General features: G+C 46.3%; 1 protein-coding gene across 4 annotated transcripts in view; it reads left to right on the top strand.

Annotated features, from left to right (window-relative positions):
* The window catches only part of LOC116806871 (mothers against decapentaplegic homolog 2), a 129,747-nt gene that overhangs the window by 101,189 nt on the left and 5,807 nt on the right, over positions 1 to 22,751 (top strand). The gene's annotated exons all lie outside the window — the stretch shown is intronic.

The following is a 22,751-nucleotide window of genomic DNA, read 5'->3' on the forward strand; positions in this document are numbered from 1 at the left end:
GGACCATAATATTCAGTGATCCTTTTAGCAGGCTATTTATCTTCTCCGTAAGTTTGTTTCCTACTGATGAGAGGGATTTTTTCTTTTAAGCTCTTCTTCTCTCGGTTCAGGGATTCATACAAGGAGGCTCCCAGTGAACTACTTTCTGACCTGGGTAGGGTGAAGAAAACAGGTCTGATTAGTCCTACCATGCAGGATCCCTTCCAGCGTGGAGGTAATTTGCTGAAGGCTTTTTTCCAACAGATCCAGTATAATCTATCAGGTGCTTTCCATCTGATTGTTATGCTCTCAGGTTCATCTCAATACATACTTAGTTCGCTGGTTGACTGATAAGGGTTAGCTCTGGGGCTTTTGTACCAGCAAAGCCCAATTTGGTCACTCCATTTACAGTTATCCTTTTTCTCCTGGCTCCAGTACCCGGTAGGGCTTTCAGGCTGCCAGACTTTGATGTGGCTGGTGGAATTTATGGATAGGGTGGAAACGCATGGAGTGTATCCTACAATTTCTGAATATAACCCTCCCCCCTCAGCTAAGGCAGAATGTTCCAATTACTCGTTGGTCCAGTACCCACCCCTCCGGTCTCTGAATTATTTTGGGGATCCCACCAGTTTCCCATTTTAGTAGTTGCTCAGGAGTCAAACCCTCGCCCCTCCAAGGCCATTTTTCAGCTGATTTTAGCCCCCCCACAGACCCAGCAATTAGACAACCTCAGCTCTGTGGCAATCTCCTGCATCAGATCCACAAAAAGATTTTTATCTGAGGCAGGCAATCCCCACTTTGCATATTGTTTTTCTAATTGGTCATACTGTTCACTTAGGGCTTTCAGCCTTTCTTGTTTTATTCTCTTTTTCCTCATCTCAGCTTCCTGTCTTTTTCCTTTTGCTTTACCTGCTTCATCTTATTTTCCAGATCCATCCCTTCTTTATCCTTGGTGAAACAAAACATATTATCATATTGTAGACAGACTCTGTCATCCTGGTCCCTTAAGAGGTCTAGGATGATTGGCTCAGTTTCTAGAGGTATCCTGTTTTCATATTTCAGGTTATTTCCCACCCAGTAGGTTTTTCCCCCTATTTCACACATACTAATTTTATTTGGACTATAACACACCGGGTTAGCTTGGAAATAAGCAATAAAGACAGATTCCTGCTTTCCCCCAACCTATACAGTACGATTATATCTGTTACAAACTAGAATTGAAATTTCCCCTGTGCTCTTTTGATGTAGTTTATGAGCTGACTGTCTGTTTTCAAGGTATGTTTTTGATTTCCCTTTGAATTTGTACACCCCCTGTTGAGTGTTTGTGTCAAGACAACATTTATTAGGCTTACCCCTGCTGCAGTTCCATGAGGTAAGAGGTGATTTTTCTAGGTATCTGCCACCGAGTTCCCACTTCCCAGGACTGGGGAGGTTACTGAGGCATGAGGCTAGGCTCAGGCTCGCCAGGATTACTCCTACTGCTAGGATCCCTCTGCCATTCCCAGCGCCCACTGGGGTGCCTCCAGCGACAGGGTAAGCCATCTTCTTGGCAGCAGGAATCTTTGTGGTTTCATACCAAGGCCAAGCCGCATACCTTTGTTTAAAAATGCCTCACTGGTGTAGTTCAACAGCATCTTCAGTGCAGAGTACGTTGTTCGACCTATGACACTTAACAATAATAATTTTAGCTTTTGCTTGTAATTTTTCCCTTAATCCCTTCTGATATGAGAGAAAAAAGAAAAAACAAAACCCAGATTATTGAATCTAATTAGAACAATCTTAGCCTTGTGGCTATTACCACAAAAAGGCTAGTCAGGTCTTCCTCCTGCTCAAAGCACTTTCCACACAACCCACTTTGTTTAATTCAGTAATGAATAGCCCAAACTTTATGACAGTATTTGTGAGAGAAATGTACGAGAGGATAATAGTTACACTCTGGCACAGAACGTTTGATAGAGATGCTCTCAGTCATTTACTTGGCCGGCGCAGGGTTATCTTCAAATCTCCAGGGGGGGGAGGGGTGATTTTCCACTCTGGTGCCCGGTCCTGGAGATCGACTTTTTTTACCCTTGATGCATGTGTCCACCCCTTTTTTGCAGTTTGTATAGCAGTATTTGTGGTCAAAAGAACAATGAAAGGTCCCTCCCTTTGAGGCGTTAATGGGGCTTCCCTCCATGCTTTCACAAGTACTTTGTCTCCAGGTTGTATTTTATGTATCAAGAAGCCAAGAGGGCTGTTTTGCATAATCACCCCCTGCTTTTGCAATTCTTAGAGATTCTTATTTAATGCTACTAGGTATGGTTGTATTTGTCTATCCTCTAATCTCAGATGCCCTACAGGCATACTATGGGTATAAGGCATCCCATTTAACATTTTAAAAGGTGAAAGTCCCATTTCGGAATGAGGCATAGTTCTTATATTTAATAAAGCCAACGGGAGGCATTTTATCCATGATATTCTTGTTTCAAACATCAATTTGGCTAATTGGGCTTTTAATGTTTGATTCATTTTCTTAACTTGTCCTGAGCTCTGAGGGTGCCATGGGGCGTGGTATTCCCATCGAATGCCTAAAGCATCTGCCAATAGCTTAATGATTTTTGATGTGAAATGTGTCCCCTGGTCTGAATCAATGCAGCTTACAAACCCATATTGAGGTATAATTTTTTCCAATAAGATACTTGATACTGTTTGGGCTGTAGCCCAGTGTGAGAACCCCGGGATTGATTCAGGGGTCTCGTGTGGTGGTGAAGTCTCTCCTCCAACCTTTGCTTCCAAAGAAAAACTCCGCAGCCTCTTGTTGTTCGGTCTCAAGGCAGTTTATTGCTAGTTATCTAAAAGATTGTCTTCGCCCACTGCGGCTGCCTAGATCAGCGGCCCAGGCAGAGACACACACTCCTGACACCCTCACTGTCTGGTGTCTTCGTCTTCTCTCCCCCCGCCCAGGGCTGCTGCTATCTTTTATATGATATATTACATATTATATGTTTACAGATTTTCCCCAATACCTACTACCTATGTTACAATGTGCTTTTCTACTCTAAACCAATCTGTGAATGCCAACATCACCAAGAACAGGGAGGCAAGGAAGAAGAAGGAGGAAGAACAGGATCAGGCCCACTTTCCTCCATCTTAGAACTCCTGGCCTCCCTGTACAACGTAAAACCCCCCTGTACAGGTGTTAAAACCCCTCTGTACAATACTAAAAAATTTTCCCCTCTAATTTGTGACTACTTTTACAATACCATCTAACCCTCTGTGACCGCTTGTTCCACCTTCAAAGTTGGTAACTCATTCCATGGCTCAAACTCAAAATCACAGCTGTTTTCAGCTGCTTGCCATAGTCTAAAATGCTTTTGACCAAGGCCTGGAACCTCTGAAAATGTCTGAGGGACATTTTGAGTTCCGACAGCCCAGGAGCTTGGGAAAGCTTCCGCCCAGTGGGTTAGTTTGTCCACTATGACTAATAAGAATTTGTATCTCTCCACCTTGGGTAGATCAGTGAAATCTACCTGGAACTTTTCAAAAGGCCGGTAAGCTGCTGGGCGACTCCCCATTGTTAACTTTTGGGAGTTTGCACAATTTATCTTTTTCCAAATTATGCACCCCTGCACCTCCTGTTTAGCCAATTCATATATATCTTTGCAGCCAAAGAATCTCAGGAATTGCTCTGCCAGAGCTCGGGCCTCCCAGTGTGTTTGTTGGTGTAATCTTTTTAAAATCTTCCTAGTGTATTCCTTTGATAATAATTCCCTCCCGTCTGGTAACTTGTACTTATCTTCTTCCAACCGTCTCCTGATTTCCCAATAAGCCTCTATCTCTTTTTTGGGGGGGGGGGGGGGGAGAATTCTTGAGCTTCTCTTTTTTCAACCTCTGGGGTACTTATTTTAACAAAGCAGCGCTTTTTGCCTCTTTGCTAAGTTGTTTCCTGGAGTCCTGAACTGCATCCCGGTTTGGTGTGCTTTTACATGGACTACAGCAATAGGTTCTGGCCCTCTAATGGCTTTTAGGATTTGTTTAATTATTTCTTCATGAATTAATCCTTTTCCCCATGTATTTAGCAGACCTCTTTCTTCCCAGATTTTCCCAAAGGTGTGCACCACCCCAAATGCCTATTTGGAATCAGTGAAAATTGTCCCCTTTTTCAAAGCCCTGTATACTGCATACAGCTCACAGGCCTAAGCCAACCACCCTGCACTCAGGGGCCCAGCTTTTACCACCCCTCCCATCTTCCCATCTATGACTGCATATCCTGACTTTCTTTTGCCTTTTACCACCCTTGCAGAACCGTCCACAAACCATTTCTCCCCTTCCTCGAGTTCTTCTTCTTCTAAATCAGGTCGTATTTTGGTCTGTAATTCTACCAATTCAGCACAGTCATGGGGGGGGATCCCCTGGGACTGCCCCAAACAGGAACTGGGCAGGATTTTGTGCTGGGGTAGTTTTTAGCTCCAGGTCCTGGGAATGGATTAGAATAGCTTCATATTTCAGAAGCTTGGCATCTGTCAGCCACTTGTCAGCTTTCTGCTGCAAGATGCTTCTCACATTGTGAGGGGAGTAGATGGTTAATGAAGCCCTGAATGTTACCTTTTTGGCTTTTTCTACTAATATTGCCACTGCCACAATTACTTGTAAGCAGGTGGGCCATCCCCTGCTGACAGGGTCCAGGAGCTTGTATAGATATCCAATTGGTTTCTTGGCCCCTGCCCAGTCCTTAGTCAGAACCCCGTGGGCAGTGTGGTTACTCACATCCACAAAGAGCTGGAAGGGCCTTTTTAGGTCAGGGACACTTAATACTGGAGCTGCCATGAGGGTTTCTTTTAATCCTCTGTAACTCTCTTCATCTTTTTCAGTCTACTTAAGTCTGTCCGTGATAAGTTTGTCATATAAAAACCTTACCTTTTCACTGTACACTTCGATCCATTGTCTGCAAAAGCCTAAAAGTCCCAGCAATTGCCTGACTTCTCTTTTTGTCTTGGGGGAAGGCAATGCAATTATTCCTGCCACCCGGTCTGGGTCTAGTTTCTTTTTTCCTTTTGTCAGCTAATGCCCCAAGTATTTTACTTCAGGTTCAGTGAATTGTAATTTAGACTTTGAAACTTTCAACTCTCATCCTCCCAGGAAGTTTAACAGAGCTATAGTTCCAGTCCTCACTTCTTCTTCCTTAGAGATAGCTACCAATAAGTCATCTACATATTGCAATAGTTTCGTCCCAGGGACTGGCACAAATTCGCCTAAGCACCTTTTCAAGGGCCTGACCAAAAAGATTTGGTGAGTCTACAAACCCTTGAGGGAGAGAAGTCTATCTTAGTTGTTGTTTTCTATGTGTGTCCAGGTCCTCCCATTGGAAGGCAAAATAATCACAGCTTTCCTCAGCTAGAGGACAAGTCCAGAAGGCATCTTTCAGGTCGATCACACTATACCATTTGTCATCCGGGGACACATTGTTTAGCAAAGTATATGGATTAGAGACCGTGGGAAATAGGGTTTTTGTTCTTTGATTTACTGCTCTTAAGTCCTGTACCAGCCGATAATTACCATCTGATTTTTGAACTGCTAAGATGGGTGTATTATGTCTTGACATGCAGGGCTCTAAGGTGCCCCTTTTTATTAAATCCTCGATTATTGGTTTCAATCCCTTCCTTCCTTCTAGAGGGATGGGATACTGTTTTACCCTTATGGGGTCTTCTGGTCTCTCAATTTCAATGTGAATTGGTTCCATGTCTAATTTTCCAGCTTCCCCCGGATTGTGCCAGACTCTAGGATCAATTCTCGTTTCATCCTCAGTTAGGTTGTATAAACTTAGCATGAGTTGTGAGTCCTTTGCAATTATACTTATTCCTAATATCACCATTAAATCCCTCCCCAATAAATTGTATTCTGTTTCTTCCACTAATAAAACATCCCCAACACAGATTTTATTATCAGATTTTATTTCTACATTTTTTAGGACAGGGACCTGAAAGTGTTCCCCTTTAGCTTAAATCACAGTCATAAAATCCTTACCTTTGATACATCCAGGGGGCAGTCTTTGAACTGTGGTTCTTTTCTGCTCCAAAAATCAACTAAAAAGACCAGCTCCTGTTTTTGGGGTCCAACTTTTAATTTTATCAAGGGCTCTCTCGATGTCCATGACCCCAGATTATAAAGCCCCTGACACCTTTATTCTTCTTGAAAGAACTTTTCATCCTTTATTCGTTTCTTACAATCCCTCTTGAGGTGTCCTTTCTTTTTACAGTAAAAACATTCAGGGGCACTTACCTGTTTGTTTGTCTTTTGGGTGTGTGCCGGCTTTCCCTGGGGCCCCCAGGCTGGAGCTGATGTCCCAGCCGTTTGTGCTTGTGCTTCCCTTACTGCTGCCACTAACACCCTGGCCTGCGTTTTTTGTTTCTCCTCATCCCTCCTCATATACACCTTCTGTGCTTCCATCAATAGTTCCTGTGAACTCTTCTCTTGCCAATTATCTATTTTTTCTAACTTCCTTCAAATGTCCTCCTATGATTTAGCAACTAATTGTGTTTTTAAAAGGACCACCCCCACAGGGGATTCAGGGTCAGTACCGGAATACATTTGAAGACTTTTCCTGAGCCTCTCCAGCCACTTGGTAGGAGTTTCATCCTTTTCCTGGCATTCCCCCAACGCCTTGCTAATATTTTGTCCCTTTGGGACCACTCCCCAAATACCTTGTATTACCATGTTCCTCAGTCCGATCATTTTTGCCCGGTCTGCCTCCATCTGAGCGCTTCATGATGGTCTTTGTTCTGGCCACTTTTCTGCCCCGCTCCCACCCTGGGGGTTCCTGAATTCCCAATCCTTTTTGGCAACCTGCCTTGTTCTTCAGCATTAAACTAGGATCTTAATATAGCCGAGATACCATCATATGAATATGTACTATTTCCCAAAAATTCCTCCAGCCTCTCCGCCACACCCAACGGATCATCCATCAATTTTCCCATTTCTTTTTTGAAAGCCCTTACATCCCCTGTGTTGATGGGAACATTTATAAACCCAATGATTCTGGGAGCTGTGGGGACTTCCCTTAAATGTATAAATCAGGTCTGTCCCTTTCATCATTGCTATCTCCCGTGTTTTCTTTCGTTTTCTGCCGAGTTCTACTGGCAGGAGGATATGTGTTTTCCCCGGTGTGGTATGCATGTGCGTGTGTGTCCCCGTGCTGCGTGGAAGGGGGAGGCTGAGACGGTTCCGGAGCGCCTGCATCAGAGACTTGTGCGTTAGATAGCGATGCAGACTGAGCCGGGGGCGCTGATGGGGGGGGTGCCCGGGACCTGTGCTTGAAGTGGGGGAACTTGGTTGGGGGGGGGGGGGGGAGGTTTTCTAGGGGTTCCCAAGTTTTTTCTGAGCTTACCTTGCTGCCAGAGGTTTTAATAGGGAACAGCCACGCACTGGCATATTCCCATAGCCTGGCATAGTCCAATTCCTCATTGTCCCATTCCTCTTCCTCGTACAAGTGATCCGAAAGTGCTTGGCAGAGCTTACTTTCGAAGGTACCAAAAATGGGCCAGTATTGGTATTTTCCAATTTCCATATTTCCCCATACTTCTACACAATAGTGTATCATTTTTTCTTTAGAGCTTTTTCATCTCACAGAACAGTCCTCCCAGTGTTCTAACATCCAGCCCAGGGGACTTTCCCTCGGAATCTCAGGGAATTCGTCTTTTTTCCCCTTTCTTATTTTTGAATGCATACTTTTTCTTGCTTCTAGGTGTTCACCCTTCTTCGGCTTAGGATTTTTTCCTTGCGGTCCCCCCCGCACCTTACTCGTTTTTTGTCCCATATTAAAGGTTTTCCTTACTGTATTCCAAGTCAGTGTTCACAAGTCGTTCCGAGAAGTCAGTTAGCCGCGTGCTAAAATGTGTATTTCAGTCCTGTCCCGGACCGAGTTTTACCAAGTGTTTAAACCGGTCTGTTCTTGACCGAACCTTGCCAACTTAGTAACTGCACAGCGAACCGGTCCGTGGGTTTTAAGCTGGAAGATGAGTGAGTTCTCTTTTACCTGTTTTCCTGGGCTCCCCAAGCCCAGAGCCGGTGAGGTTTACCAATTTCTCGAGTCCACGAGAACATACCTTCCCTCCCCCCGACCCGTCCGTGGATGGATCCTTGTAACTCCCAGAGTTTCAGGTCGTATGCCTGTTGAGTATACCCGAGTCCTTTCGCTTCCCCCCGTAGCCGACCACCTCCCTCTCGGGCTAGTGGAACTGTGGTTTGTAGGGGTCCTCACGCCGTGACTATGTCACGTCTCACACACACATTCACCCACGCACCACCCAACCACGCGATACTTATGGCTCCTTTTCCCACGTGGATTCTTCGTGCATGTCAATTTTACGAGTGAAAAATTGCTGCTGCAGCCTCGGAGATTTGGCTCTGAATTCCGAGAGCTCGGGGCCCATGGTTTTTTGGGTTTTTTTCCTTCCTTAATGTGGCTTTTGCGGCTTTCTGGAATCCGGTTGGTTCAGAGGAGCTCCTCCGTCCCATCCGGCTGCTGAAATCAACGGGGCGCCGCCCGGATCGAGGATACGGGAACCCCCTGTGTTCGCCCAAACCGGATCACGTCGGGGTCACCAAGATTGTTATAAATTAAAATTTATTCAGCCAAATTAAAAATAAAAATAGTTTTATTAGCGGTCAAATTCTATCTAGCCAGCCACGGAAAAAGAAACACAGTTCCGAGCCTGGGGATCGACCCTGGGTGTGCAACAAGGAGTCAGCCTCAGGAGAGGTTTTCCCCTATGCCCACACACCTCTATCCTGGCACAAGCGGTTTTTATAGGGAAAATTCCGCCTGGAGCCTAGATTTCAGCAATCAGTCTTTTCTTCCATTCAGAGTCTATAGGTTAATAAGATTTTCTTTTTTTTTTTTTGGTGATGAGAGAGAACAATTCAGTGTTAGGAGTTGTTTAATCCCTTGATGAAATTTACGGGAACACTGCATTCACTTGTATCTGTCCGAGGATTTCTATGATATCCATCTCGGGTCGTTCACACGATGATCAGCGCCTGGGGTCCCCGTATCTCTCCAGACATGGCCCATCTCCTGGTGAGCCGCACCTTCTTACTTGTAAATCAGTTTCCAATATACACCCGGTCTCGCCTGGGGGGGGGGGGGGGCTAGTACAAACGAGCATAATCTAACAAGTATTCAATATTATATATTTCATAGAAGGAATTGTGCAAATTATGTTTACTACCCATAATACCGCTGAAGCCTTGGGTACCTGTAACACCTCCCAAAGTGGGAAATGGAGCGGGGAAATCGGTGGAGAACAGGGTGGTTCCTCAAGCCTTCCCTCTTCCACCTCAGGGACATGCACAGGTGTAAGGAATTCGGAAAAGGATATATTATCTTCCTCTTCTTCACCGAGGAGTAACTTGGGAACTGGTCCCCTCTCAGAGTCTGCTTGAGCTGCAGTCTCCCGATCGTTCTCCTCCTCCCTGGAGTCCCTCTCCGCTTCCCTCTCCTCCCTGGGAATATCCCCTTGTTCCTCAAAGTGTGTGGTTGCATTCATTGTTGCATTTTATTAGAATTGGATGGGGCAATACAAGAGGCGGCCAGATGTGGCGCTGCAGCAGGAGATTGACCATCTTGTTGGTCGCAAAATGGTGTCGACGGAAATACATAGCATTGTTCACGGAAGCGCCGGGGTTGCCGCCATTTTGCTGTACGGAAGACGTGTGCAAGGCACCGCCATTTTGTTGTACGGACAGATCCTGCATACAATCTCTGAGCTGAAAGTGAAGGTCTGTGAGGAATTCCCGCGGTACCACGGCATGGTATGTGACAGACTGTGCAAAGGGAAAGGCCATCGGTGCTGCCAAGATGCATGAGGGCATCTAAGTGTTATAGATAAAAATTGGTCCAGTCAAATTAAAAATGAAAAAATAAAAATTTTATTTTATATCAAATTCTCTCTGAGCCAGCCACAAGGAAAAAGGCAGTGCCGAGCCCGGGATTGGCACTGGGTGGGTCACAGGTTTGACTACTCCTGCAGAGAGTCTCCCTATGCCACACACTACCCTCTTGGAACAAGCAGTTCTTACAGGAAATTTTCCGCCTCAGGCCGGGATTTCGGCAATCCATCTTCCCATTCAAAGTCCCACATATTCATAAAGTTTCTTTTCTCTGTGCGGTGGTTGAACAATCCGGGTCCAGGTGTGGACGATTTTCCTTGATGGAGTTACGGGAGCCTTGGCTTTCAGCTGTATCAGCCCGGAGGATTCCAGCAATCCCAATCTAGGGTCGTTGCCGGGATAATCAACGCCTAGGCGTTCGTGTATCACCTCGAGGAACAACCCATTTCCGGGCAAGCTACATGTATTAGATTGCAAATGACTTTTTGTCAAAAACCGGTTTCGGATATGTGGGGGCAGCTCTCAGTGCTGGCTTGTGTGCTTGCAACAATATAAAATATTACACATACCATACCATATTTTCTTGAATCAAATATAACAATATTGGCGCGAATAACAATCATCACATATAACACAAGGATCCGGGAAGACTGCGGCTGTTGCCATGCGGTCTGTTGGCGTTTGAGAGAAAGGCAGGGAAGGGAGACTCCGTGCCGCTGCTATAAGCATTAGTGAATCACCGATTGTGATTTCTGGGTTTGCATTTGCAACCCCCGGTCCGGAACCCGGACCGTGTTCCCGTTTGCTCGTTTCCAGCGGTCCCTGTTCTCCCGCAACCTCCATCGGCCCCTGGCTCGTCCCTGCCGGGCTCTGCGAACTTGCTAAAGGCAAAGCTGTATTTGTTGCATTTAAAAATTGCCACAGAGCCACTGAGCCTGCCCCGCTAGCATTGGGTACCATCCCACTGGCACCGGAATGCGCTATTTCCTTATTTTTCGCTGTTTGCAGTGGCTGCACACTTTGCGTAGCCTGATCTGTCTATGCAGATCCTGGCTGTGCAGTTTGCGTAACTTGCGAGCTTTTCGCGGTCTTAAACTGTTGCACGCCAGGGAGCAATCCGCCTGCTCTCGGGCTGGTCCCCAGTAATTCAGGGGGTCCCCTGTCTTTAGGGAGCACTTCCGCAGGGTTAAAATGTCCCCTGTCCCCTGGGTGAGCTGTGGTGAGTGATTTCTCAGGCTCTGTCGATGCTGCTGGAGGAGGAGCAAGGGGGTATCCCCCTCTCGATTTTGGCTGCGCGAGCTGCAGGGGAGGGGCTTCCCCGTTCAGGCTCGGAGGCTGCACAGTTTGGAGGGGCGGGGCTGCTCCAGGCCCTGGAATAACGTACGACCCACTCGACCTGGGTTTCGACCTTTGTGCTGTGACCTGGGGTTCGGAGGCGGGAGGGAGCGGGACAAGGCTGACGTCCTTGGGTACAGAGCCGTCCCTCTTGACTGAGGGGGGGGTGGAGAGACCCTTCCGACTTTGTTTTGGGGCATGGACATGGGCAGGAGCTATGGTTGGACCACCAGGTAACAGGGGCGCTGCCACCCAAGCTCTGGAGGCTGGCTCAGCCGCAAAGGGTGGGGAAAGCAGCAGATTCCTAAGCCCCCCACCCCACCCCCCCGCCATTGTCTCCGAGACACACGCAGATGAAAAGAATTTTAAAAAATGCCATGTCTGCTTCATCTGCGCCCCCCACCAACAGTTTCATCCTTGGAAATCCCCCTGGGTCCCTTTCGGACTTTGCCTGGGCTGCATCACCCCCACCGTGCACCTCCCCCGGACCAGGGGATGACTCCACGCCAGCATTTACAGGGCTAAGACCTGTAACAGGCTCGATTTCCCAGATTTTTTCTTAATTACAAAGACAGGAGTATTCCAGGGACTAGTAGAAGACTCAGTGTGTCCCTGTTGCAATTGTTCCTGAACTAATTCACAAAGGGCGACCAACTTTTCTTTTGTCAGATGCCACTGGTTTTGCCAGATGGGTGTGTTTACTAGCCACCGCAAAGGCAGCGTGGGATACTGTGCAACCTTCAGCACAGTGGCCTCCATCAAAAATGTGTCCCAATCTGTACCCCTCAGGCTGTTAATACATCCTGCCCCCAGAGGTTGATTGGAGCTGCAGTGACATAGGGCCGAACTGTAGCCGTCTGCCCCTCTGTGTTTTTGACCAGCACAGACCATTGGCTTACAAAGGTCTTTGTAGTTCTTCCCAACCCTTCGATGGCCGAACCCATGGAAGCCAAAGGTCACGTAGAGGAGATGATTGTTACGTCAGTCCCTGTGTCGATCAAACCTCAAAGCTGGATCTGAGGCGGGCTGGCATCCAGTAGAATCAGGGTACACATCATCTGTGGTCGCTGAGTAGAAATATCTGCAGTCCAGAAAACTTGTGGCAGTCCTGTAGATCCAAAGCTTCCATCTCCATGACTCCGCTGGTCAGTCCTGAGGACACATGACTGAAAAGGCACAAGTTGAGCAATGTGAGTCCCTGCAGGGATAGTGATGCGGAGGTAGGTGTGGAAACCATGGCAGAAATTTGGCCTGTAAAGTCAGCATCAATGACTCCTGGATGCACAAAGAGTCCTTGAAGGGTCGCACTAGATCTCCCCACAAGCAGTGCACTCAATCCTTGACCCAAAGGTCCAAATGCATCCAGAGGAGCCTTATATACATGACAAGATTCTAAGATGACTGTTGCTGTGGTGTATACATCCACCCAGCTGCTCCTTGAGTACTATCCCTAAGCTGTCTGACTAAGCCTGTGCCGGTACCACACCCTGGGGGATCACTTGTGTCAGAGCGCAGCTCTCCTTTGTGCTCTTCCTCCTGTTTCCCAAGCCTGCCAAAAGCTGGCTATTGGCATGGTATTTAGACTTACATTGGTTTGCATAATGACCTGGCCTTGCGCATCTAGCACACAAGAAATGACCTTTATTTCCTTTCTGCTTCTGTGTTACCTGTTTTTGCTTGCACTTATTATTCATCTGTCTCTGTTGTCCACACCTGCCGGATGCCTGGGCTGGCTGTATAGTAGCAGCTGAAACCGACATTTTTGTAGTCTACAGAGCCCACTTTAGAGCATGCTTGGACCATATCTGTTAATGTTATGTTGCCTGGAAGAGCCTCTATGATCTTTCTGCAATATTTGTTGGTGTTATCCTTTGCTAATTGCTTACATAAAATCTGTCTCAAGTTGTCATCCTCAACCCACTTTTTTAAGGCCGCTGCAATTTTCTCAACAAATGGCAGAAATGGTTCCTTTATTCCTTGAGTTATTTTCACATATCATGGCTTGGGAGCAGCTGTTTCTATAGTTTTTAACAGTGCCCCAATGCCTATATTTTGACCCTTCTCAAGAATCCAAGGGTCCCAGGTAGCCTGAACACCAGTATTAGAAAAGATACCCTCCCCCATAAGAGCATCTACTCCAGCTGCATATCTGGGATCAGCCTGGGGCAATCACATGTTATCTGCTGCAGTCTTATCAGGCACCTGCCTCCAGTTGTCCTCAAAAACTCTAAATTGTACAGGTTGGAACAATACTTGACCCAGATGTTTAATATCAAATGGGGCAAGCAGATCAGCGTTTAACACCCTGATAACTTGCATAACTTCTGAATAACCAAGCTCATATTTTGCTGCTTTATCTTGCAAATCCTGTACAACTTTCCATGTGATGACATCATGCCTGTCGACTTGTCCCATATTTGGAATAGCCTTAAACACGGAAAGGCTTGGACACCCCCTTATGGGGCTACACTGCCTCCCTGATTCACTTGCATACCTTCTTTAGATGCTGGAACAACTACTTGATGTCTCCCTATGCCTCCCCCCCCCCCCGCTTCATCTACAGTCTTGATAATGCCACCCCTGGGCATCCCCATCTTCTCTAGCAAGTCCCAATTCCTCATTTCCAGAGCTCACAATTTGACCAATTCCCAAAAACATCCCGGGTGCTTTGGTCACATGGTCACCTGACACGTTGGCAATGTCCACAGGTGGCTCTGGGGTGTTCTCGCAGAACATTGGTGCTGACGCTCAGCTGTCAGGCCACTCCCCCACTGCGGGACAAGCTGTCGGTCTCCATCCGTTTCACTGTCCATGTCCTGGGGCAGTGGCATGTGGGACAGCCTGAAGGAAGTGCAGGAGGGCAGATGGGCTTGAAGCATCGAGGGGGGGGGGGCAGCCATGGCAGACGGTGCGGGCGGTGGCACTGATACAGCAGAAGCAGAAGTCACGGCACCCACAGTTCCGCATGAGGCTGGGGAGGAGGTGGTGCAGACACTTGCGCCGACCCTGCAGATGGGAACGGAGGGGCGGAAGGGACAACGGCTCTGACTGCACCACCTATCTGCAGTGGAGGCACTCTGCGATTGGTTTTAGTACAAATCAAACAACCTTCAATAGCTCGCTTAGCCAGAATAAAAAGACCCACAGCAGCATATGTTTTGAGGAAGGCTTCTGCCAGTCCTCGGGAGCCCCAATTACTCCCTTCATAAAGTTGTAACAATTGTAAGGCCAGAGTTTTTGGTATCCACTGCTTACCATCTCTTGTAAACCAATTATCCCCTCTTTCCTCTGCCCCACTCTTTGTAATTATCTCAAGTTCCTCTGGTGGAAAAGATAGTTTCTCTGGCAGCAGGGCAGTTACTGGGAGCAAAGGGAGGATCTTAAGAGATTTCTGGCAGCAATGCAGCTTTCTGAGCTTCTTTATCAGCCAGTCAGTTTCCTATTACCTCCTCCAAGCACCCTGTGTGGTGCACATTGATGTGTATTATCGATAACTTCTTTTGGTAAGCTCACCAGCTCCAATAGGTGAGAGATTTTCTCATGAGCTAATGTCTTTGCAGGTTAATAAACCTCTTTCTTCCCATAGTTTCCCAAATGCATATATCACCCCATATGCATATTTATAAGCAGTAAAAACATTCACTGTCTTGTCCTGGTATAATTCACAGGCTTTCACAAGCGCATACAGCTCCACTGTCTGAGCTTGTTAGTGTTCAGGAACACATAATCACGGAATATGATTATATACAGGTGCTTTTATTTGAAGAGCTCTGGGAATCAGGGGTACAGACCCAAATCTGACTCCGACATGGTTTCGAGCTGAACATGTTTTATATTCTATAGTTATATAACTCCATATTAATTATTAAACTTATATTGTTCTATTAATTATTAAACCTATCTTTTTCTATTGTATACATTGATCTCATACAAGCATGGATTTCTTGTGATCCCCCTCCAAACCCCTGAACATAGTTTCTCATGATTCTTGTTACGATTAAACAGTAATTATACCTACTTACTAAGCAATCATCACATCTAACAGTCATTTATCATATAATGATTATACAGGTGCAGTTTCACATTATCTAGCAAAGACAAGGCCTAACATTTTCCCAGGGCCTACCAAGCCCCACTTTCCTTCCACCTCCCTGAATTCCCCATGATTTTAGAAACCTTTTACTATCAAGCTGACCAGGTGGGCCATAACCTCCCCCCTTCCTTTAATTGCTTTCCATTCACTATAGAGTATCCAGTGAATAGTTTCCCTTCTACCACCCATCAATAAACACATTTTCTCCCTCAGGCCAGGGAGTAAATCTTGTAAATCTTCCCTAGCCTGGGTCTGTTGATCTATCACTTGAATGTAGTAATGGATTTCTTTCTGCCCCACCCTCGCCTCCGCTCCCACCCCCACCACCCACTTCAGGGCCATTCAAACAGAAGGCTGGGTTTGACCCTTTCCCACTTTTAAATTCTGTGAAAAACGCCAATCACTTGTTTAAAAATTTTAAAAGTTTAATGGTAATAAAATAGTTATTAAAAAACAGTAATAAAAATTAGACCAATAAGAATTTGGACAATCAGGGTTAGGACAATAAAGGACAATGAAAAGCAAAGAATTACGGATGTCCGGATGCTTTGCTCAAGAAAGCATGCCTCGCTAACAAAGGATTACCCCTTAAAAGAACTAGCCTGTTGCATATTCATATATCTCAGACATTATGCAAACATTCTTTTCAAACAAAGGATGTCTTCTGCTTAGTTTCTGCCCCTCCCTTCATCTTGTAAATCAATTTCTTGGTTCCTAGAAGTCTGGAAGAAGTCTGAACAGTCCTGATAAGGAGGTCGTAATTCTTCTCTTGGAATTTTTGGTGTCAGTATGGGAAGAATTTCTTGGTTATCTTGTCCATTTCTTGAGCTAGTTACAAAAAGTATCTTACATCACATTTTCTATTTTAATATTATGCTATAGCTTAAAAACTATAATTACCACACTACTTAAAAGAGATTAATACAGCATAACTTTCCAACATAACACATATAGTATTCATTTTAATATTTGCGAAAAGCCAATCATATAATATGCATCTATAACAATTCTAAATCCTCTTGTTCCATTAAACAAGATTCATACTGTAATAACTGAGTGCTGGTCATCCACTTAGAGGCTCTCTCAGTTAACAAAGCTTTAATCTGGTGTGAAATTTTCACTCTCAGATACCCTTCCCTTGTCAGCTTTCAGGCCTCAGCCACCATCAGAGCTGTGGCTGCACAGTTCTGCAGACAATGAGGCCAGCCTCTGGCCACCGGGTCTAACATTTTAGAAAAATAAGCAATAGGCCCTGTGTTCTCCCATGCTCCCATTCCGTGTCGTGGTTTGACACGGTAAAAGAATTTTCTTGGAAGGAAGAGGTCAATCCAGTCAGGGGTCAGGGTTGGATATTGACACCTGGAGTGACCAATTGAAGGCGGATACGCCTCTGAGAACACAGAGGGGTTAAAAGCAGAATTCCCAGGAGAACTCTCTCTTTTGGTTCCGTTCAGGGTGCAGTGCAGGACTCTCCCCTGTAGAGAGAGAGAGAGAGAGAGAAAGAAAGAGAGAGAGAGAGAGAATGAGAGAGAGAGAGAGAGAGAGAGACAGAGACAGAGACAGAGACAGAGACAGACGGCGAAGGTTTGTCAGCAGTACACTGCAGGGAAGGAGAAGAGGGGGGGGCCGCATGGCCGCAAATGCCCAGCCATGGGAGCCAGAGAATCTGGGCAGAGAGCCATCCAGGGAGTCAGGACTTTTAACCCTTCCTTGAGAAATGAAAGCTTTGTGAAATTTTACTCCTCCTCGGTTTGAAGGAGAGGAAGAGAGACAGCCTGGGACCTGAGATGTTAGAAGGAGAAATTCTGGGTGGGAGGAGATGATGGAGTAGCTTCTGGCTGGACTTTTTCTTGTTAGCCATAGACTGAACCAATTTTCTCCTCCAAGAGAGACTGTATTTTAGGAGGATGCCGGTGAGCCAAAGAGACCTGCTTCAGCTGGGAAAAGACAGAAGTGGAGCGAACAGAGAAAAGTTAAGGAGGTTTGTGGTGGTGCCCTCTGTCTTCAGAGAAGAAGAAGAGAAGATCTCTGTTCCTGAGACCTTCGGCCCCAGGGGAGGAAGAAAATGGGGGGGATTTTGGTCCCAAAAAATGAAAAACTGAACTGTTGTTTTTTCCCCTCTTGGCAGAGCATCCTTGAAAGGAATGATCCTAAAAGCAGTCTGTCCATCCATGCATTGGTGGTGAGAACACCATGCATTGGAAAGGAGAGTGTTACCATGGCAAACTTTTTTCTCCGGGCGGTGCCATGTGTGACATGGAAACACAAGAAGTGGCAGCTGTGTTTCCTGGGGGTCTATGGTGCAAGGGAGACTCCTCTCTCCCCTGATGGACTTAGTATTGATTATCTGGAGGGTGGGAACCTGATTGGGGTCCAGGTTGTGTCTCACTGTAGTTTGTTGTAAATTGGGGCGGGGGGGAGGGGGGGGGGAGGAATGTTTTGGAAGGTTTTCATTTTGGATTTTTTTGTCTTTCAAATGTTGTTAGGGCTTCAGCTGTCCTGCTGTGTGGTTTGTTTTTACATAATTTCATTATTTTGGATACCTGGTTTGTTTTTCTTAATGCGGACTCTGGGTCTGTAGGCAAGGCTGTTACTTGTATCTCCTGTACCACTGAGTGTATTAATCTTATAAAACAGGGTATGAGGCAGGATGGGAATATGACTCTAGCTACTGAACATAAGAGCTTGTCATTTTTCTATTTCAGCAACTGTTCAGGAGTTAAACTTTCACTCTTCTAAGGCTATTTTTCAGCAGACTTGAGCCCCCCCACAGATCCAGCACCTGGACAGACTTAGTTCTGTTGCAATTTCCTGTATTAAATCTACAAATAAATTTTGATCTGAGGCAGGTAAACTCCAGCATTCCTTCTATGTATCTTGTGCACTGACTGCTTGTCTTTAGGGGTTGCCTTCAGTAAATTATCTTTCTTGTTTCTTTCTCTAATTTGTATGCCCCCTGTTGAGTGCCGTTTGTGGAGCGATGCTCATTTGTTCTACCCTTGCTGCAGTTTCTTGGGGCTGGGAATGTCGGAGCCTCCGATTCTCCTTGTCCCCTCCAGGCAGTCTGTACGTATGGTTTGTCCTTGCCACCGGGGCCTCGTACATTTGTGCAGGGCAAGCAACCTGAATGTGTACTAATTTTGAGGCACATTGCTAGACTCAGGATCATCAGGACCCCCACTATGAAAACTCCTCTGCCTCTGCCTTCGCCCAATCTGGGTTGCAACCAGCAGCAGGGTAAACCATCTTCTCAGCAGCAGTAGTTGTCTGTGGTGTTGTACCTGGCCTGAGCTGCATACCTCTGTTTAAAGATGCCCCACATTGATAGTTTAACTGAGTCTGCTCTGCAGGGTACTTTGTTTAATCTCTGGCACTCAACAGTAATTATCTGATCTTTTGACTCTGATTTTCCCCTCACCCCGTTTTGGAATAGGCAAAACTACACTAAGGAATCTACTTCAATTATACTCAGACAAGTGGCGAACCCTAAAACACGGCTAGTCAGGCACTCTTCTTGTTCTAAACACTTATGACCTAATCCTTTCGTCCAAACCCCCTCCTTGCAGTGTGTAACCCAAACCTTGTTACAGTATACACAAATGAGATGTACAAATGGATAATATTCACAGACTGGTACAGAGCACCTGATCAAGTCACTGTCAGTCATTTACTTGGCTGATGCTGGGTTAATTTCTGGTCTCCAGGGGGGTGACTCTCCACTCCGGTGTCCTTTCTCCCAGCTCAACTTTCTTCAGTCTTGATGTGTGCGTCCACCCCTTCTCTGCAGTTCGAATTGCTGTGTCCGTATTGCTGTGTTTTTGGTCAAAAGGACAAGATGGGGGTGGGGGGGCCCTCCCTCCAAGTTTTTATGGGTACCTTGCCCCAGGATATACCTCCTGTTTTGCCAGTTTAGAAATGTCTTTACACATAAAGAATCTCAGGAATTGCTCAGTAAGTGCCTGGGCCCCCCAGTGTGTCTGTTGGTGTAACCTCCCTAGAATTTTTCTGGTGTATTCTTTGGATAATAATTCCCTCCCATCTGGTAATCTCTACTTACCTTCTCCCAGCCGACTTCCAATTTTCTTGTAGCTTTTAATCTCCCTTTGAGAAGGGTGGGAGGGGTATTCCCGGACTTCCCCTTTTCCCATTTTTGGGATGCTTACCTTTAGCAAAGCTGTGCTTTTGCCTCTTTGTCTGCTAAGTTGTTCCCTCAGGTCCTGAACTGCATTCCAGTTTGGTGTCCTTTCACGTGGATTATGGCAATTGCCTCTGGTCCTCTGATGGCTTTTCGAATTTGCCTGATTATCTCTTTATGCACTAGTCCCCTTTAAGCAGTTTCTTTTCTTCCTAGATTTCCTAAAAGTGTGTATCACCCTAAATGCATATTTTGAATCTGCGAAGATTGTTCCCCTTTTCACTTTTATTTCTCTAACTATCTGGCATTCAGGGGTCTTGATTCTATTACTTCCCCTGTTTACAAGTTTGTAAAATGTGGGGGAAGAACCATAAACTCACTGGGAAAGGTGTTATCTCTTAAAGTGTCTACTTTTCTCAATACAACACAGCATCTAGCTAAGGTTAAAATGTGTACAGTCTACACAAATTACCACTTTTAAACACAATAAAAGTCTTCCCCAAGTTTCTCCACTTGTTCCACGTCTCCACGAGGTACCCCCTTTATACACCATGTACTCACACAATTAAGAATACATTACCTCCACAATGTCCGGACTCAAGCATGCAAACTCATGTCCTAACTTTCCTATGACCCTCACCGACCCATCTACAAACCATTTTTCTCCTTCCTCAAGTTCCTCTTCTTCTAAATCAGGTCTTATCTTGGTTTGTCCATTTGAGCCTGTCTGTGGTAAGCTTTTCATAAAGAAACCTTACCTTCTCATAGTAACCTTCAATCTATTGCCTACAATAGCTCAAGCTGTCTGACCTCTCTTTTTATTGGGGGGGGGGGGGGGTAAGGTGTTTATACCTGCTACCTGGACTGGGTCTAATTTCTTCTTGCCTTTTGTCAGCCAATGCCCCAGGTATTTCACCTTGAGTTCTGTAAACTGCAATTTGGATTCTAAAACCTTCAACCCTTTTTCCTTAGAAAGTTTAACAAAGCTATAATTCTACTCTTTGCATCTTCTTCCTTGGGACCGTCTACCAGTAAGTCATCCATCCTTAGTGGTTAGTTTGTATAGACTTGCCATGAGCCATGAATCTCTTGCAATTAGGCTTATGCCTAGTACCACCATCAAATCTCTCCCTAGCAAGTTGTAATCCGTTTCTTCTACTAATAAAATGTCCCCTATACAAATTTTATTTTCAGATTCTATCTCTACATTCTTTAAAATGGGGACCTGGAAAGGTTCCCCCTTTGCCCGAATCACCGTCATTGAATCCTTTATCCTCTTTTTACGATCCCTTTTAAGGTGTCTTTTCTTTTTGCAGTAAAAGCACTCAGGGGCACTTACCTGTTTGTCTTTCTTCTGTGAAGGTCCCGGCTTTCCCTGGGGTTTCTGAGCCTGTGCTGCTTTTCCAGTTGTTTGTGCTTGTTCCTGTTTGTGTGCTTCCCTAACTGCTGCCAACACCCTTGTCTGTGTCTTTTGTTTCTCCTCATCCCTCTTCATGTACACCCTTTGTGCCTCCCTTAATAACTCTTGTAAGTTCTTTTCTTGCCAGTTCTCTATCTTTTCTAATTTCCTCCGAATGTCTTCCCACGATTTTTCAACAAACTGTGTTTTTAGAAGAATCCTTCCCACAGGAGAATCAGGGTCTGTACCGGAGTACATTTGGAGGCTTTTCTTGAGTCTCTCTAACTATTCGGTGGGGGTCTCATCCCTCTCTTGGCATTCTCCCAATGCTTTACTAATAGTTTGCCCTTTGGCATTGCCCCCCTCCCCCTTTTTAGACATAAAATGCACAGCACAACCAAAACCAAAATAAATTTGCTACTGATTTCCAAAAACCATGGTTTAAAAGCAAAAGCACTTAGATTTTAGCCCTGCAGAGCAGCAGCAGCCTGTGCTGCTTTTAAAACTGCCGCCTGCAGCAACAGGGACTCCTCCTCGCCACTGGATGAGCTGCGGATCAGTGCTGCCCGCGCCACGGCTCCCCCCACTTCCTGCACTATCCTGCTGCTCTCGGGAGCTGCTGCCGCTTGTGCCGCACTAACGGGACATGTAGAAGCCCCCTCCCGCTTGCGCCGCGGGGAAAACCAAAGCCACGCCGCACCACTGTGAAGGGGAGGGGTAGGCAGAGGCCCCCCGCTCCCTCTGAGCCAGTGCTGCCGCCCCTGCCGCTGCCGCGCGGGTTCTAAAAACAGCAGAGCCCTGCTGCCTGTGGCTGCACTCGACTTTGCAGGGCTGCGCAGCCTTCCCATGCTCTAACAGGAGTGCAAAAGAACAAGTCTCCCTGCCACCGCTCCACGCCGAGCTTCACTGGGGGGAGGACATGCGGCCTCCCCAGTGGGAAGTGCCGTGGCCGTGTCTGCCCACTGCACTGGGAGGGAGGGGAGGGACTGGGCACGTCCTGCTGTGTCTGGCATTGCCGCAGCTGATGGCTGCGTGCCAAGCGGTGGTGCCCACGTCTGTGGAGACCAAGCTGAGGAGCCGCTGGGGCAACTGCAGGGACCTGTGCTTGGGGAGGAGGGACCCGGCACGGGGGAGGCAGACTCCCCAGGGGCTCCCAAGCTCTGCTCGGACTCACCCTGCTGCCAAAGGTCTTAAATAGGGAACAGTCGCGTGCTAGCATATTCCCACAATCTGGCATAGTCTAATTCTTCATTGTCCAGCCCCCCCCCCCTTCCTCATATAAATGATCCGATAATGCTTGGCAAAGTTTAGTTTCAAAAAGTACTAAATATGGCCCACTACTGGTATTTTCCAATTTCCATATTTCCCCATACCTCTACACATTAATATATCATCTTTTCTTTTGACTTTCCCTGCCTCGTGGAGCAATCTTCCCAGTGTTCTAACATCCATCCCAAGGGGCTTTCCCTCGGAATCTTGGGAAATCCGTCCTTTTCCCTTTTTTCTGATTTTAAATTCTTACCTTTTCTGATTTTAGGTTTTTACCTTTTCCTAATTTCGAACTATTCCCTTGAGTTCTTTCCTGAACCCTACTGTTCTTTTGTCCCATGTTTAAAGTTTCCTTACTGTATTTTCCAAGTCAGTGTCTGCAAGCTGTTCCAAGAAGTCAGTTGCCCACGTGCTAAATGTATATTTCGGTCCTGTCCCGGACCAAGTCTTACCAAGTGTTTAAACTGGTCTGTCCCGACCGACCGTTGCCAACCTAATAACCGCGCAGTGAACCGGTCCGTGGGTTTTCAGTTGGAAGTCCAGTGAGCTCTCTTTTACCTGTTTTCCTGGACTCCCCGAGTCCAGAGTCAGTGAGGTTTACCAATTTCTTGAATATATGAGAACGTACCTTCCCCCCCCCCCCCCCGACCCATCCGTGATTGAATCCCTGTAAC

The sequence above is a fragment of the Taeniopygia guttata genome, chromosome W, assembly GCF_048771995.1.
Source record: "Taeniopygia guttata chromosome W, bTaeGut7.mat, whole genome shotgun sequence".
Taxonomy (NCBI): domain Eukaryota; kingdom Metazoa; phylum Chordata; class Aves; order Passeriformes; family Estrildidae; genus Taeniopygia; species Taeniopygia guttata.